A 15,536-nucleotide genomic window follows, 5' to 3' on the forward strand; every position below is an offset into this window, starting at 1 on the left:
CGTGGTCTGTAACTATTCTGAATATTGGTGCATATCATATAACCATATTCCTTTGATATTTTATTTCCTGACTTAGATTGTCTTTTTCTGAAATAAAACTCATTAAAATGTAAGGTCTGGTGTGTGTTAGGGTGGCTGCCAGTGAAGACCAAGCTCTTGAGTCTTTTCTGGTTGTAATCTGTCCCCTTATTCTAATTCTGAAGGTCCTGAATGTCCTTAAGTTTCAAGGAAATATGCTACTTGGAGTGACTCCATTATTTAATGGATGCTTTTCCATCACTCACCCCACCTAGTGGGTCATTCTTTGGATCACCTGCAAGAGGCTCAGTAAGTACTAAATTTCAACTCGATTTTCATACGTGCTGTAACAAGCATGATTAAACATGCTCTATTAAGATAATTACACAGTTCAATCCTTAACAGTTGAATTTATTACCTAAAATATGTGGGTATAAAATGTCCAAAGAGGACTACCTGTCTTTATCTTTTAAACTATATATTTGTAACAGTTACTCTTAGTAATCCCTTGAGCCATATTTTTTCTTTTTGTTCCAAAGAATCAAACCTTTCTTTCACCCTGTCTACAGACCATCCTCATCTGGCAGGTAATTAATTCAGGAATCCTATTCCCAATAGTGTTTTAAGATGTTAGCCTCCTAAAAAGTACACAAGCCATTTTCTCAAAATTGGAAATGAAGCAGACTCTGTCATAATGCAAAAAGTGTTTAATTATGTATAAAGCAAATCTCAGTTGCAAAATGATGAAGAAATTAGAAGTATTAGAGTAAAAGACTGCATGGACAAATATGATCAGATGCCCTACAAGCTAACAACAAATATATTGCAAAAATACTTAAATTGTGAGGACTCTTGAAAGAAAGTGTCAATTTTTATTTCTAAAAGCCAATTGATTAGAGTTGATCAAAACCTTTCCTAATCACAATGAAAATAATATTTAGATTTTCTTTTTAAGTCACTAAAGTAAATGTTATTTTGTGTACAAAGAGGCAGAAGTTCACGGTGTTTGATGCAAGCCTAAGTGTACTCCTTGGAAATTCTTGTCACACACACACCCTATGGTGATTAGGAAAAGAGTACTAGTTTGCCAAGAATACCTGGCAATATCTGCTTTATTTATAAGACACCCTATTTGGGATTAGTAAATAAAAGATATAGCTACTGTATTCTACCTGTCTTAAGTCTCTCTTTTTCATGTTCCATCTGGGACCCAAGTTTTTATGCTCTCCTGATGTCTCTTCTCCTAGATCCAAGTAATCTGATAAAGCCCATTCTCTCCACACTATGGTGAAATGGGAGATTATACATCCATAAAAAAACAACCATATGGGCAGGGTTATACTTTCAAAATATTTGCATGTCAAAGTTAGCTTCACCATAGCTATGTGATGGGCCAGTTTTACTTACCTGTTATGGTTGGAAAGTGTATACCACTCTCCCTATTCATTCTTTTCACTCGACGTTATTTAACCCATAATTGCTCAAGAGAAAATAGTAGTGAAACTGGCATGTGAGCCTAAGTCTACTGGACTCTAAAATATATTCCTTTCTCAAAGAACTACACTAACAAATATCAAAAAGCTATATAAAACCCAGGGTTAGACCCAGGACATCTCTTGAGTTTCTGCCAGTGATCTAGTCTATGCTGTTCAGAGACTTGTTCAAGAATAAAAGTCCAAACTTTAGTCTTATTTTTCCACCTGTAGTTTTTTAAAGATATCCCTTAACTTAGTCACCTGCCTCTATCCTGACATATTTAACATTTAGTCCAACTCATAGAATATGTTATCCAAAAACATTTTCTGTTATCCCTCTCTAGGCCATCTTCACACTTAGTTCAGTCTTTCTTGCCTGCCCCTTCACCATTTGTCTTCCCTTTTGGATTAACCCACATTCTCCACCATACCAATTCTCTCTTTTCTACTTTTAGAAGAGGGACTTCTTGAAACACTCCAGAGAAGACAGAAGAGGTCTAGAAATGAATATAGTAAAACAGATGGGGGGAATATAAGATAAAATTTGCAAGAATGGTTTGGGATAATAAAACAGAAACGAATGGAAGATTTACTTGTGTTGGAAGAATGGAACAGGCCATTTCTAGGTAATAGTGGCTCAACAAAACAAAAAGCCTCTTGAAAACCAACACCAGTATACAGAATCTAGTTTGCTTCTGAGAGAGCCTTTTTTAGGGTTTTATCAAGTATAAAATGTTCAGTATCTTTCAGTTCAGAAATGTGAAAAGACACTCCTATGGCCCTGTCAGATTCATGCTTTGTTCAAAGCCTAAACATTAAACTTTAGTTCTATCCAATAACAAGAGCATATACTGAGCTCTCTCCACGGGATTTGCAGGAACGAGGCTAGCCCTCAGGAGACAAGTGGGTAATCTCAGATTCCTCTGTGAGTCTGCAGTGGGGGACACATTCTCTGCCCACTTAAGATGTTAAAATAGTCACGTGCCTTGGGTGAGACTGCCCACATATTTTTTAATCTATTTATTGTATTGAGTATTGCTTTAGGATGCTATAATTGCTTTGATTTCCTTTACCATTCATTTTTCTGATTGTAATATTCACTCCTTTGCTGAATAAATTGGACCTAATTAAATTTCATGATAATAATAATTATATAATAAATGATATAGTGTAGGAATATATTCTTTTTGATTTGTTAACCTGATAGCACCATACAGTTGACCCTTGGACAACATGGGGTTAGGGGCACAACCCCATGCAGTCAAAAATACAAGTATAACTTTTGACTCCCCAAAAACTTAACTGCTAATAGCCTGCTGTTGAACAGAGGCCTTACCAATAACATGAAGAGTGTATTAACATATATTTTATATGTCACATGTATTATATACTATATACTTATAATAAAGTAAGCTAGAGAAAAGGGTATTAAGAAAATCATAAGAGGAAATACATTTATAGTACTGTACTGTAAAAAATCCACTTATAAGTGGACCTGCAGAGTTCAAACCTATGTTGTTCAAAGTCAACTGTACAAGTCAATATAACAAATTAAAGTTTAGTATTAAAAAGGTGCCTGTAATTAGCTTTTTATTTTTTATTTATTTTTTATTTTTTCCAATATATGAAATTTATTGTCAAATTGGTTTCCATACAACACCCAGTGCTCATCCCAAAAGGTGCCCTCCTCAATACCCATCCCCCACCCTCCCCTCCCTCCCACCCCCCATCAACCCTCAGTTTGTTCTCAGTTCTTAACAGTCTCTTATGCTTTGGCTCTCTCCCACTCTAACCTTTTTTTTTTTTGTTTCCTTCCCCTCCCCCATGGGTTTCTGTTAAGTTTCTCAGGAGCCACATAATTAGCTTTTTAAAATTACTAATTGATGTGCTTAAAAAAATATAAGGAGGGGCGCCTGGGTGGCTCAGTCGGTTGAGCGTCCGACTTCGGCTCAGGTCATGATCTCATGGTCCGTGAGTTCCAGCTCCGCGTCAGGCTCTGTGCTGATGGCTCGGAGCCTGGAGCCTGTTTCAGATTCTGTGTCTCCCTCTCTCTCTGACCCTCCCCCGTTCATGCTCTGTCTCTCTCTGTCTCAAAATAAATAAACGTTTAAAAAAAAAAAAAAAAAAAAAATATATATATATATATATATATATATATATATATATATATATATATATATGGAATGCTTCCAGATAAACATGGCTATGAAAGTCAACATTTCCCCCCTTCTCATACTGGGAAACAGAAAAGCAACAAAAACCTAAAATCTACATTTTTAGTGAAACTGGGAGACATATATACATGGAAGACTGCAAATGAAAACAATGTTTTGTTTCGTTTTTTAACATTATTACCAGCAGTGTATGAGAGTTCTATTTCTTCCACATTTTCACTCAACACATGATATGGTCAGTCTTTTTAATTTTAGCCATTTGAATAGGTGTGTAGTTGTATTTTGTTGTGATCTTAATTTGTATTTACCTAATGACCAGTGAGGATAAACACCTTTGCATGTGCTTATTTGCTGTCAGAATATCTTTGGTAAAGTATCTGTTAAAAGATGCTACTGATTTTGAAACTGAGTCATTTTTATTATTGTGTTTTGAGAATTCAAATTTTGCCAATCTGATGGTGGGCAGTGGGAGGTAGTAATGTTATTTCATAATGATTTTAACTGGCATTTCCTTGATTATAAATGAATTCAAGCATTTTTATAAAGGTTTATTGGCCTTTCAGACTCCTTGTTTGGGGGAAAGTGCCTGTTTGTATACTTTACCCACTTTTTTCTACTGGATTTTCTTTCATTTTATTGATTTATATAAGCTCATTGTGTGTTTATGGACATGAGTCTTTTATCTGTTAGTAAATATCTTCTCCCACTCTCGCTTATCTTTTAATCATTATTTTTAGAACCTTTTGATGAACAAAATTCATAATTCTGACACAGTCATAATCACTGATCATTTCTTTTATGGTTTGTGCTTTTTGCATCTTATTTGAGAAATATTCCCCTTTCCAGATATCATGAATATATTATGCAAATTTATTTCCAATAGCTTTATTATATTCTTATCCCATTTTGGTGCTTCACCCACCTGTGAATGGTGTAAGATAGAGATCTACATTTACTTTTTTCCACATAGATAATTATTACTGCATTGTTTAAAAGGCATCCTTTTCCACTGCTGTCCCCGCACTTAATCCAATGTCCATACATGCATGACTCTGTTTCTAGGGTCTCTCTTCTACCTCATTGAGCTGTCTTAAGTATTTCTCACTGCCTCAATGTTACTAGATCTTGATAACTGGTGGAGATATCTGATAACTTGTCATGTTTTACAAACTAACATATTTACCACTCTGTTTGCTTTTTATTCCCTTATACATCTTTAATCTTTCATCTGGAGTCATTTTTATTCTTATTAAACACATCCTTTACAATTCATCTTTAAATACAGCTTGGTAGGTGTAGAACACTCTCAAATTTTTTTTTTTTTTTTGAATTGAAGATATCTTTACCTTCATTTTACAGGATAACTTCACTCACTGGGTATCTATCTTAAAACATGGAAGATATTCTACTGACTGTAGAAGATGTCTACAGAATCTTCTGTTGCTGCTAAGGGTGAGCTATCAGTCAAGCTGCTGTTTCTTTGGAAGTACTCTGCCATTCCTTTCTCCTATTGTGCTTCAAATTTTCTCTTTGCCTTAGGTATTCTGTATTTTCATTATTATGTGTCAAGATGTGTGCTTCTTGCTTAAATTAAAATTTAATTGAAATAATTGTAGATTCACATGCAAGTTGTAAGAAATAATACAGAGAGATCTCGTGTATACTTTCTCTAATTCCCTCCAGTGTTAAAATTTTGTGAAAACTGTGATATATATCACAACCAGGAGATTAACACTTAAACAATTCTCTGATCTTATTCAGATCTCTTGTTTTACTTGTACTTATTTGTGTGTGTGTGTGTGTGTGTGTGTGTGTGTCTTATGCAATTTTATATCATATGTAGGTTTGTCTGTCCCTTACCCCAGTTGAGATAAAAATAGTTCCAATCCCACAAGGATCCTTCAAGTTGATTTTTTATGAGCACAGCCATCTTTGTCTGCAGCCTCTTGGGTCTAGAGCAACATACTCTAGAATAATCAATTCCTACCTATGTTATTTTTTATTTTTTCAGTCTATGTTCTGTGTCTCTTAGCATATAATTTGCATTTTCCATCTTTTTGTCCCTTCATACTGAATTCTAGAAAACTTACTCTAACCTATCCTCTAGCTCACTAATTTTCTTTTCAGTTATTTCTAGTCAGTTGTTAAACCTTTCCACCAAGTTCTTAATTTTAGTTATCGTTTTATAGACTGATTTGATTTTTTAAAAATCAGTATCATTTTTTAAATAATTTTCTGTGTCTCAAGCCTGTCATTTTTATATTTTTAGCTTTTAAACATAAGTTGTCTTGTAATATATGTCTTTTAATTTAAATATCTGAATTCTTTATGATCTCTTTCTATGGTCTACTTTTTTCTGCTTGTTTTATTTTATGGTATTTTCTTTTCTGAATTGAATTAATTGAAAAAATTAATTGCAAGAATAATTTGAGGACTCGAAAGAGAATTTTTATTTGCTTTTGCTGGGGGCAGGGAACTACAAAATGTTTTCATCTCAGGCTGCAGGATCAAGCGAGGGTTTCTTTGCTTCTGGCTCACCTTTTCTCTGAGGGTATAGCTCTTTTCAGACTCTGCAGTTGGGTAGGAAATGATTTTTTTTTAATGATTTTTGAAGTCTGTCCTTTTGCCCCAGGAGTGTCCCCAAACCACAGCTCAATTCCACAGCTATTTCTTTGAATAGACAAATACCCTTTAGGCAAAAGTAGCTTTTTATGTTGGTCCTGGTCTGAATTTTAGTTTATCTTAGATTTTGGCCAGGTAACTCTTCACTATTTTATTAACTCATATGTGTTTTAAAAAAATTTTTAAATGTTCTATCTGGCTTTTTTAGTTATCATTTCAGGGTGCTGAGGGCCCACTAAATATCTTTCTACACTTTTTAAAAGTTTGAATCATGTAAATGTAGTATCAATTTACAAATTACACACACACACACACACACACACACACACACACACACACACACACACACACAAAACACATGTTATGGAAGGATTCCAAAGATGCACTTGCGGGAGTAGGAAAATTTGGGAGAATTTTATCACAGCTATCCATGCCATAATACTGTGTAAAATCAGCCACACAACCATGGAGTCTGTGTTTTGTTATTTACTTTTGAGGTTTTAAAAAAAGATGTACAGATTGCCAAAACTCCTTGGCACAAATACAACTAAAACATAGAATGAAGCATGGGGGTGAAGGAGAGCAGACTAATTTTCCATATTAATCACATAAGTTCATTTACTACTGAAAGGTTTTAAGGCAGTTGAATTTAAAATAATATATCAGCTGCATTTTTTGTTTGTTTGGTTTTGTTTTTTAATTTGAAAAGCTGTGCCTTCAAATTAGCCAGAAGGAAGGGTGATAAGTACCGTTACATTCGATTTGTCTTCAGTAGCCTAAATTCTGGGAAAGCCACTAAATGAATCAATGAAGATAAGACAGTAAGAGGGGAATCCTGCACAAGAAAGCTCATGCCTTAATCTACAATTAATTGAGGGCACATCTCTATAAAAAGCAGCAACTACAAAAAGCAATAACTAAGTGCTTCTTAAACGTGCTCCTTGGTCAGCAATCATGCCTTAAGCAAAGAATTACAGATTATAAACTCCTTGAAGTGGGGAACTATTCGGATAACACTAATAAGGAAAGACATAAAGACCCACATAAAATTGAGGAAAAAACCTCCAAGAGTATATACTTGGTATAGATGTTCCTATTTAAAATCCTGTAAAATAAAGCAGCAAGTTAGTAGTTCATAATGTTGACTGAAAACAGTAAGATATTTCACATAAAAAGAACTATAAATTAAGACAAAAGATCATGTGGAATACTTGTAAATCCCATTTAACATTGTCTTTAAGTGCTTCCTACTTAACCTTAATTAAAGTATCCCCAGACAACAAATTCACTCAAAGATCAGGCCATGTTTTATCTCAACATATTTTGTCCCTCCACTTAGAGCGATCTTAAGAAGGTCAAGAATCATAAAGATTTGTGAGCTATCATTATCCTGCTATTCATCTATTTTTTTTTCTACCAATAATGGCTTAGTAATGTCAGGTGGGCTCTACATTGAAAAAAGATATTTAAGAAGTTTCACCAGGAGTGACTTATTTAGAATCAGATCTACTCTGGGATGTTCTCAGGTAACACTGATGTCTCATAGGAAATCAACTATTAGAAGTTTCTCCAGCTATCACGTTATGAAAATGAGTTTTCCTCACAGCTCTTATTGAAAATAGCTTTTTAAAAATTATTTTCGTTAAACATTGTGTAGATACAAAAAAGCACAAGTAAAATATGTATAAAGAACAAAAAACAGCAGTGCAGCACTTCAACAAATACATGCTTACCTACACCCTGTTTTCAGAAACCCAGCATTACTATCACTTTATACATCTCCTAAATGCTGTTTTCCAATCTCATCCTGTTTGCCAGTCCCCTCCCTTTTTCTCTCCCCTTCCCTATCTTTCTGTATCATTCCTTTGCTTTTTAAAATTGGTACAAAGTATATTTATACATGCAAACAGCATACCATTTAATTTTTGCATGGTTTAGTACTTTATATAAATGGAATTATCAAGTGTCTTCTTGAATTTGCCTTTTTTTGTTCCTGAGATTCATCAATGTTGTAATTCACTCATTTTTTTGTTGTTGACTGTTCCCTGAATGAATACTCCACAATTTATTTTTTCAGCCTGCTAGTGGGTTGTTTTCAGTTTTTTGCTGTTAACAAACAATGCTTCTAACAACATTCTCGCACATATTTCCTGGTATCCATGTGCATGTGGTTTTCAGGAATATAGACAAGAGTGGAATTTGTAGGTCATAGGATTGGTGTTATCTTCAGTTCAGTTGGCAAATGTCAAATATTTTTGAAATGTGTTCTCATTTACACTTCTACCAAAAGCACATAGTGGTCTGGTGGCCTCATACAGTAAGCAAAATATCATGCTCTCATATTTAAAATTTTTTGCTAATGTAGTGGATATTAATTAACATCTCATAATGGTCTTAACCATTTCTCTGATTTTTTTAAATGTTTATTTATTTTGAGAGAAAGAGAGAGAGAGAGCAGGGGAGGGTCAGAGAGAGAGGGAGTGAGAGAATCCCAAGCAGCCTCTGTGCTGTCAGCTCAGAGCCTGATGCTGGGCTTGATCCCACAAACTTGAGATCATGACCTGAGCCCAAATCAAGAGTCGGACACTTGGGGCACCTGGGTGGCGCAGTCGGTTAAGCGTCCGACTTCAGCCAGGTCACGATCTCGCGGTCCGTGAGTTCGAGCCCCGCGTCAGGCTCTGGGCTGATGGCTCGGAGCCTGGAGCCTGTTTCCGATTCTGTGTCTCCCTCTCTCTCTGCCCCTCCCCCGTTCATGCTCTGTCTCTCTCTGTCCCAAAAATAAATAAAAAACGTTGAAAAAAAAAAAAATTTAAAAAAAAAAAAAAAAAAAGAGTCGGACACTTAACCAACTGAGCCACCCAGGTGCTCCCATTTCTCTAATTTTTAATGAGATTGAACATTATATATTTTCTGGCTTTCTGTTTTTCTGAAGTGAAATGACTCCACACTATTTTTTTTTTCTTGTGGCCCATTTTATTGGATTGTCTTTTTCCTGTTGATTTTTGTGATTTCTTTATATATCCTAAATTCTAATGCTTTGTCAGTTATATATATTGCAAATATCTTCCAAATTTGGTTTCTCTTTTTATTTAACTTATGGATATTTTGAGCAGAAGTTCTTTATATCAATGTCCTATTAATGCATTCTTTGGGTCTTGTTTTTAGAGAGCTGTCTTTATCCTGTGGGCATAAAGATATTCTCCATCATTACATCAGTTAGAAATTATTTTTGTGTTTGTGTTTAGGCCCAGTTTCATTTTTCCCCATAATTATCCCAATGCTTTTTCTTTAAAAGTCCCTTTATCACCATTAACATGAAATCCCAGCGCATCATCAGTCCAGTTTATATGTTTCATTCTGTTTCTGGGCTCTCTTCTGTTTTGTTGACTATTTTGATTATTATAGTTTAATAATCATTCTTTACAATTTATCTCAGTAAGGAAAGTTTATTCTTTTCAGGAATGCCTTAGCTATTTTTGGACCCTTTGCTCTTCAATATAAGTTTTAGAATAAGTTAGTTTGTTAAGTCCCATAACAGAAAAAAAAGCACACAAACAAAAACAGGTTTCATCAGAATTTTTATTAGAATTGCATTGAGTATACAGATTAACTGAAGGGAAAGCTGATGTTTTTAAATTATATATTCCAACCCATAAATATGGTGTTTCTCTCCTTTTATTTAGGACTTACTTAATAGTATTAAGTTTTATAATTTTCCCCATGAATGTCTTGCATATTTTTTGTTAATTTTTTAATATTTTTATTTGAATTCTAGTTAGTTCACCTACAGTGCACTATCAGTTTGAAGTGTAAATACAGAGATTCAACACCTCCATACAACACGCTGTCTTGCATATTGTTTGGTAATTTATTCTTAAGTCTTAATTTTTTAACTTTCATGTAAAGGTTATTTGTTTGCTAACATGTAGAAATATTATTGAAGTTTTTCATTGATTATGTCCAGCAGCTTTGCTAGATTTACTAAATGATTCTTTAAAAGTTTTTATATTAAAGAAATTATATCATCTGTAGGAAATAAATTCATTTTTTCTTTTTAAACTTTATACTTTTTCTTTTCTTCCCTTGCTGCCCAGGTAAAATGCAACTAAGGTGATAGCAGGAACCCTTGTCTCTGTCTTATCTTGAAAAGAGTACTTGCAAAGTTTTATCACTAGGTATACTCTCTGGCTTTTGACAATCCCTTCTATTAGAAAACATTTTTGCTTTCAGTTCTTAGTTTGATAAGCATTTTAACACAGAGAAATTTAATTTATCAAATGCTTTATCTTCATCCATTCAGACAATTGTACATTTCTCCTTAATTTGCAAATATGGTATGTTATTGAAATTTATTTTCGATTAAGCCACCTTATATTCTTGAATAAACATACATTTGTCTAATGTTAAGATTTGGGGGCACCTGGGTGGTTCAATTGGTTAGGCCATCTGACTCTTGATTTCGGCTCAGGTCATGATCTCATGATTCCCAAAAATTGAGCCCTGGTTAGGCTCTGTGCTGACTGTGGAGCCTGCTTGGGAATTCTCTTTCTGCCCCTCCCTCGCTCACACATGTGGTGTGCATACCCTCTTTCTCACTCACTTTCTCTCAAAATAAATAAATAAACTTAAAATAAAACAAAGATTTTAACATCTATGTTCACAAGTTAGTTTGGTCCATAATTTTCTTATACTGTCCTTTCAAATTTTGAAATCAAGGTAAGGAGAGCCACATAAAATGAACTGGGAATATTTCCTTTATTTCTATACTTTAGAATAATTTGTATAGGATTGGAATTAATTCATCTATTAAATGTTTGGTAGAGGTCGTGCCTGGGTGGCTCAATTGGTTAAGCATCTAACTTTTGGTTTCTGCTCAGGTCACGATCTTGTGCTTTCATGAGTTTGAGCCCTGTGTCAGACTCAGCACTGGCAGTGTGAAACCTGCTTGGGATTCTCTCTTTCTCCCTCTCTCTCTGCCCTTCCCTCACTTGCACTGTCGCTGTCTCTCTCAAAATAAATAAATTAACTTTAAAATAAAATAAATGTTTGGTGGAAAATAGGAGTAAGATCTTGAGCGTTTTTGAGAACATGCCTGGGAGAAGAGATTTTAACTATTGGTTCCATTTCTTACTAGTGAAAATTTTATTTTTCCCGTTTCTCCTTAAGTGTATTTTAACTTATATTTTTCTAAGAATTTGTTCATTTTATCTGACATTAAAAATTTGTTAGCATAGTATTTGAATTTTAACTTTTTATCATTTAAACTACACATAATGCCTAGTTATGCCTCATCTTTATTACTAATAATATTTTTTCACCTTTTTTTCTTGCTCTTACCAGAGTTTGTCAATTTTGCTATTCATTTCAAATAATCCATTTTCAACTTTGTTGATTATCTCTCTTGTATGTCTGTTTCTTTTCCATTGGTTCTTTATTATTTCCTGCCTTCTGTTTTTGTCTGGTGAATTCAGATTTTGCTAGTCTAATTTCTTATGCCTATTCACTTTGAGATTTTTTGTTTTCTTTTTTTTTTAAGATTTTTTTTTAATGTTTATTTTTATTTTTGAGAGAGAGGCCGAGCACGAGCAGGGCAGGGGCAGAGAGAGAGGGAAACACAGAATCATAAGCAGGCTCCAGGCTCTAAGCTGTCAGCACAGAGCCTGACTTGGGCTTAAACCCACGAACCACGAGATCATGACCTGGACCAAAGTTGGATGCTTAACCAACTGAACCACCCAGGGACCCTGAGATTTTTTTTTCTAACATATTAACATAAAGCTCTATATTTTTTTTCTAGGAACCACATTAGCTTTATTACATAAGTATGATATGGAGCAGTTTCCCTGGCATTCAGTTCTCAGTACTTTCTTATTTTCATTATGATTTCTTCTTTGACCTACATGTTTTTTAGAAATGTTTAATTTCCAGAACTATGAGTTTTATCTTATTTTTTGTTAATTATTTCTAACTTGATTTCATTGTGGTCAGAAAACATGTTATACATGACACTAGTTATTTAAAGTTTGGTGAGCCTTGCCTTATGGCAACAATATGTGGTTAATCTCATAAAAGTTCTAAGTACCTTTGAACAGAATAAGCATTTTGCGATTGATCCATTAGGTGAGGCTTGTACTTGTGTTATTCAGATCAGTACTCTCATAGATTCAATGTGTCACTAGACAAATATGTTAAAATCTATCAACTCTGATGGTGTGTGTCTTTTCATCCTTTTCATTTCATACACCTATATACAAATATGATATTAAGTAGATCTATACAAATTAAAATTCTTAAATTTGCTAGTAAATTGAAACTTTTCTGTACTTTGCAATTATCTTTTTTATCTCTATTAATGTTGTTGCCCTGAAATATGTTTTGTCTGATATTTACAGTTACAGCATTCTTCTTTTAGCTATCATTTTTGTTCCAACCTTCCAAACTGTTCAAACTGTATCCTGAAGTTTTTTAGGTGGGTCTTTTATTTTGTAATAAAGACTAAAAATCGTTGTCTTTTAAATGGATCCTTATTTGCCTTTTTATTCTTTTATATACTTGCTAAGAAAATTAGTAAACATAATAAAACAGAAACTGAAATCAGTTCCCTAAACACTGACATTCTAAAACTCATCTAACAAAGCAACAAAGATTTCTGCATTATATAGAATATTTCAAACCTAACTTATCAAGTTATTTAGTGCTTAATGATGTTTCTGAGTATGTTTCATGTAGTATATATTTATTATGTGCAGTATTGAATGCAAATTGCTTTGTATGTTTGATAAAAAATAGGTACTGTTACATAACTAAACAAAGAAATCCCTTTGTTAAATATGGCATAGATACTATCTAAATTGGATCTAGGTGTTAGTGCCTCTAAGTGCCTGACAGAAGCAAACACAGAAGCTAAACCCTCAGGAAAACAGCATTAGCAAGAGATAAGACATTATCAGGAAAACAACTGACATACATCTGCAAGAGCTGTAAAGTCTCTTTCCTGAACATACACAGAACTTAACATTTTTGCTGGTATATGGTATGCAGTTATATCAGAATTGGTTTTCATATCAGATAATAAATTTTTTATGAAGCGTACGCAAGTCATTATTGCGAATACCTAAATACTGAGAGCTCAGAAGTGAAGGATATCTCTATTTGGAATTATTTCTACTCTTCTATTTGTGTGCCTTCTATTTGTCCCACTTTATCTGTTCCTTTTTTGTTTGTTCTACCTTTCTATAATATTGATTGGATGTTTTTTCTCAATTTTCCATACAGATTTGAAAGTTAAATATTCTATATCTTTTATTTTATTTCCAGGTGCCTACTTATCAAAATCTTAAATTATCATTTCATTCCTTTTAAACAATGATCTTATTAAACTTTTCAATCTAATCATGACCTTCCTGACTTATATGTAATTTTTATTGGATATCAGTGTTCTACCCTGTTTTAAACCCCCAAAAGAAGTATTGTTTTGTGCATTCAGTGTTGTTTATATTTACCCACATATTTGCCATTTTATTTTTCTTTAATCCTTCTTGCCTCTTCCACATGCAATTGGTTTTCTTTTGCTTGGAGTACATCTGTTGAATTTTTTAAAGAGAGTATCTTTTGATACAAACTCTCTCACTTTTCCTCATCTGATAATATTTTTGTCTTTTTTGTCATTCTTCCAAGTTATTTTTGCTATGTGTATAATTCTAGAGTAATAGGTATTTTCTCTCACCACACTAAAATATCCCACTGTCTTCTGGCTTCCATTGTTGTTCCTGAGAAGTCAATTGTCAGCTTAAATATATTTCCTTTCCTTCTGGTAGTTTTTAAGATTTTTCTGTTAGTCTGTGGCATTCTGTACTTTAAGCCAGATACTTGGTTTCATGAATCTGTAATTGATACTTTTCATCAGATCAGAAAATTTCTCATACTTTTTTCTCTTCACATATTGCCTCTACCTCATTCTATCTCCTCTATTCCTAGAACTCCAATTATTTGAATCATGTTAGATTTTTTTCACTTTGTTCTTCCTATCTCTTTTCTGTTATATTTTCTCTTTTACTCACTATGCTGCATTCTGGATAAATACTTCAGATCCATCATCTAGTTCACTAATCTTTTCATGAAGTATTTAGTTTTTCATTAAACATAACTACTGTCTTTATTTCAATTTTTTTTTCATTTCTGAAAGTTCTATCTTTTTTTCAAGTCTACTTGTTTAATGTTATAGCACTTTATATTTTAATCTTTTCTTTTTTAAAGCAAGGATTTTAAAAATGCTAAATAGCCATTTTATTATCTGTCTGATGGATCCAATATCTAAAAGTTTTGCTAGTTGTTTCACTTGTTTTTTTTTTACTCTGGTGGCCATTCACATTGTACTGTTTCCTCGTGTATCACTGTTCCTTGTGATTTTGACAGTGAGCTCTCATTCTTTGGAATGTCATTTGTAGTATTCCCTTGAAACCTCACTTGATAGTGGATAGCATTTTTGTTTCTTCCAAGTTCCTGAGGAAACTAAAACCTAAAACATCTTTGAACTAATGAATTACTAGTAGCCTTTTTGAACTACCTACATGATACGACTTTAGTTTGCAAATGCTCTTGTACTGATTTGTTAAAATTATTGGGAAAGCCTCTTTTCCCCCAAACCCATTGTCAAGTTTTAAGACAGTTAATTTTTCTATTTTCTTCCAGTTAGCCCTTTAATTGGAGATTTAGCCCATCGAGATTCTATGCTGGGAGAATCACCTATTAAACCTCTTACCTTGAGTAGTTTTGCCTCCTGCCAGTATATGTCTTCAACACCAACAGCCTGTGAAAATTGAATTTCAAGTTCACTTGAATTTGGCAAATATTTCTTACGGTAGGAACTCAGAATTCTCATTTTCATTAGTTTTTGGCTTGTAAGGGAGGCTGGATCCACAATGCCAGAAACAGAATACCAATAATGTGTTTCTTTTTAACTTCAGGGTGGTGGTGGTGGTGGTGGTGGTGTGGTGTGTGTGTGTGTGTGTGTGTGTATGTAAAAATATCTGCTTTCTAATATTGATCAGTGAAAAGTCAATAACTATCTGAATTACATATAATGCGCATGTCTGAGGATAATACCAAAATTCTTGTGTTTCTTTAACTAACATTTTTTATCACCTGCTGTTGTCAATTTATGTTGTTTCAGTTTACCTTGCATTTGAATCCATGACAACCCCTCAAGAATATGTTCTACACAGTCTGTGGCCCCCGACAACACCAC

At 33.7% G+C, this 15,536-nt stretch overlaps 1 long non-coding RNA gene across 1 annotated transcript; it reads left to right on the forward strand.

Moving 5' to 3' along the window:
• The first annotated feature begins 5,052 nt into the window (after nucleotides 1–5,052).
• Nucleotides 5,053–15,536, forward strand: LOC122219072. The gene is made up of 3 exons (XR_006202249.1): nucleotides 5,053–5,119; nucleotides 14,981–15,149; nucleotides 15,462–15,536. It is a non-coding gene; the product is annotated as an uncharacterized LOC122219072 (long non-coding RNA).

This window comes from Panthera leo, chromosome B2 (assembly GCF_018350215.1).
Source record: "Panthera leo isolate Ple1 chromosome B2, P.leo_Ple1_pat1.1, whole genome shotgun sequence".
NCBI lineage: Eukaryota > Metazoa > Chordata > Mammalia > Carnivora > Felidae > Panthera > Panthera leo.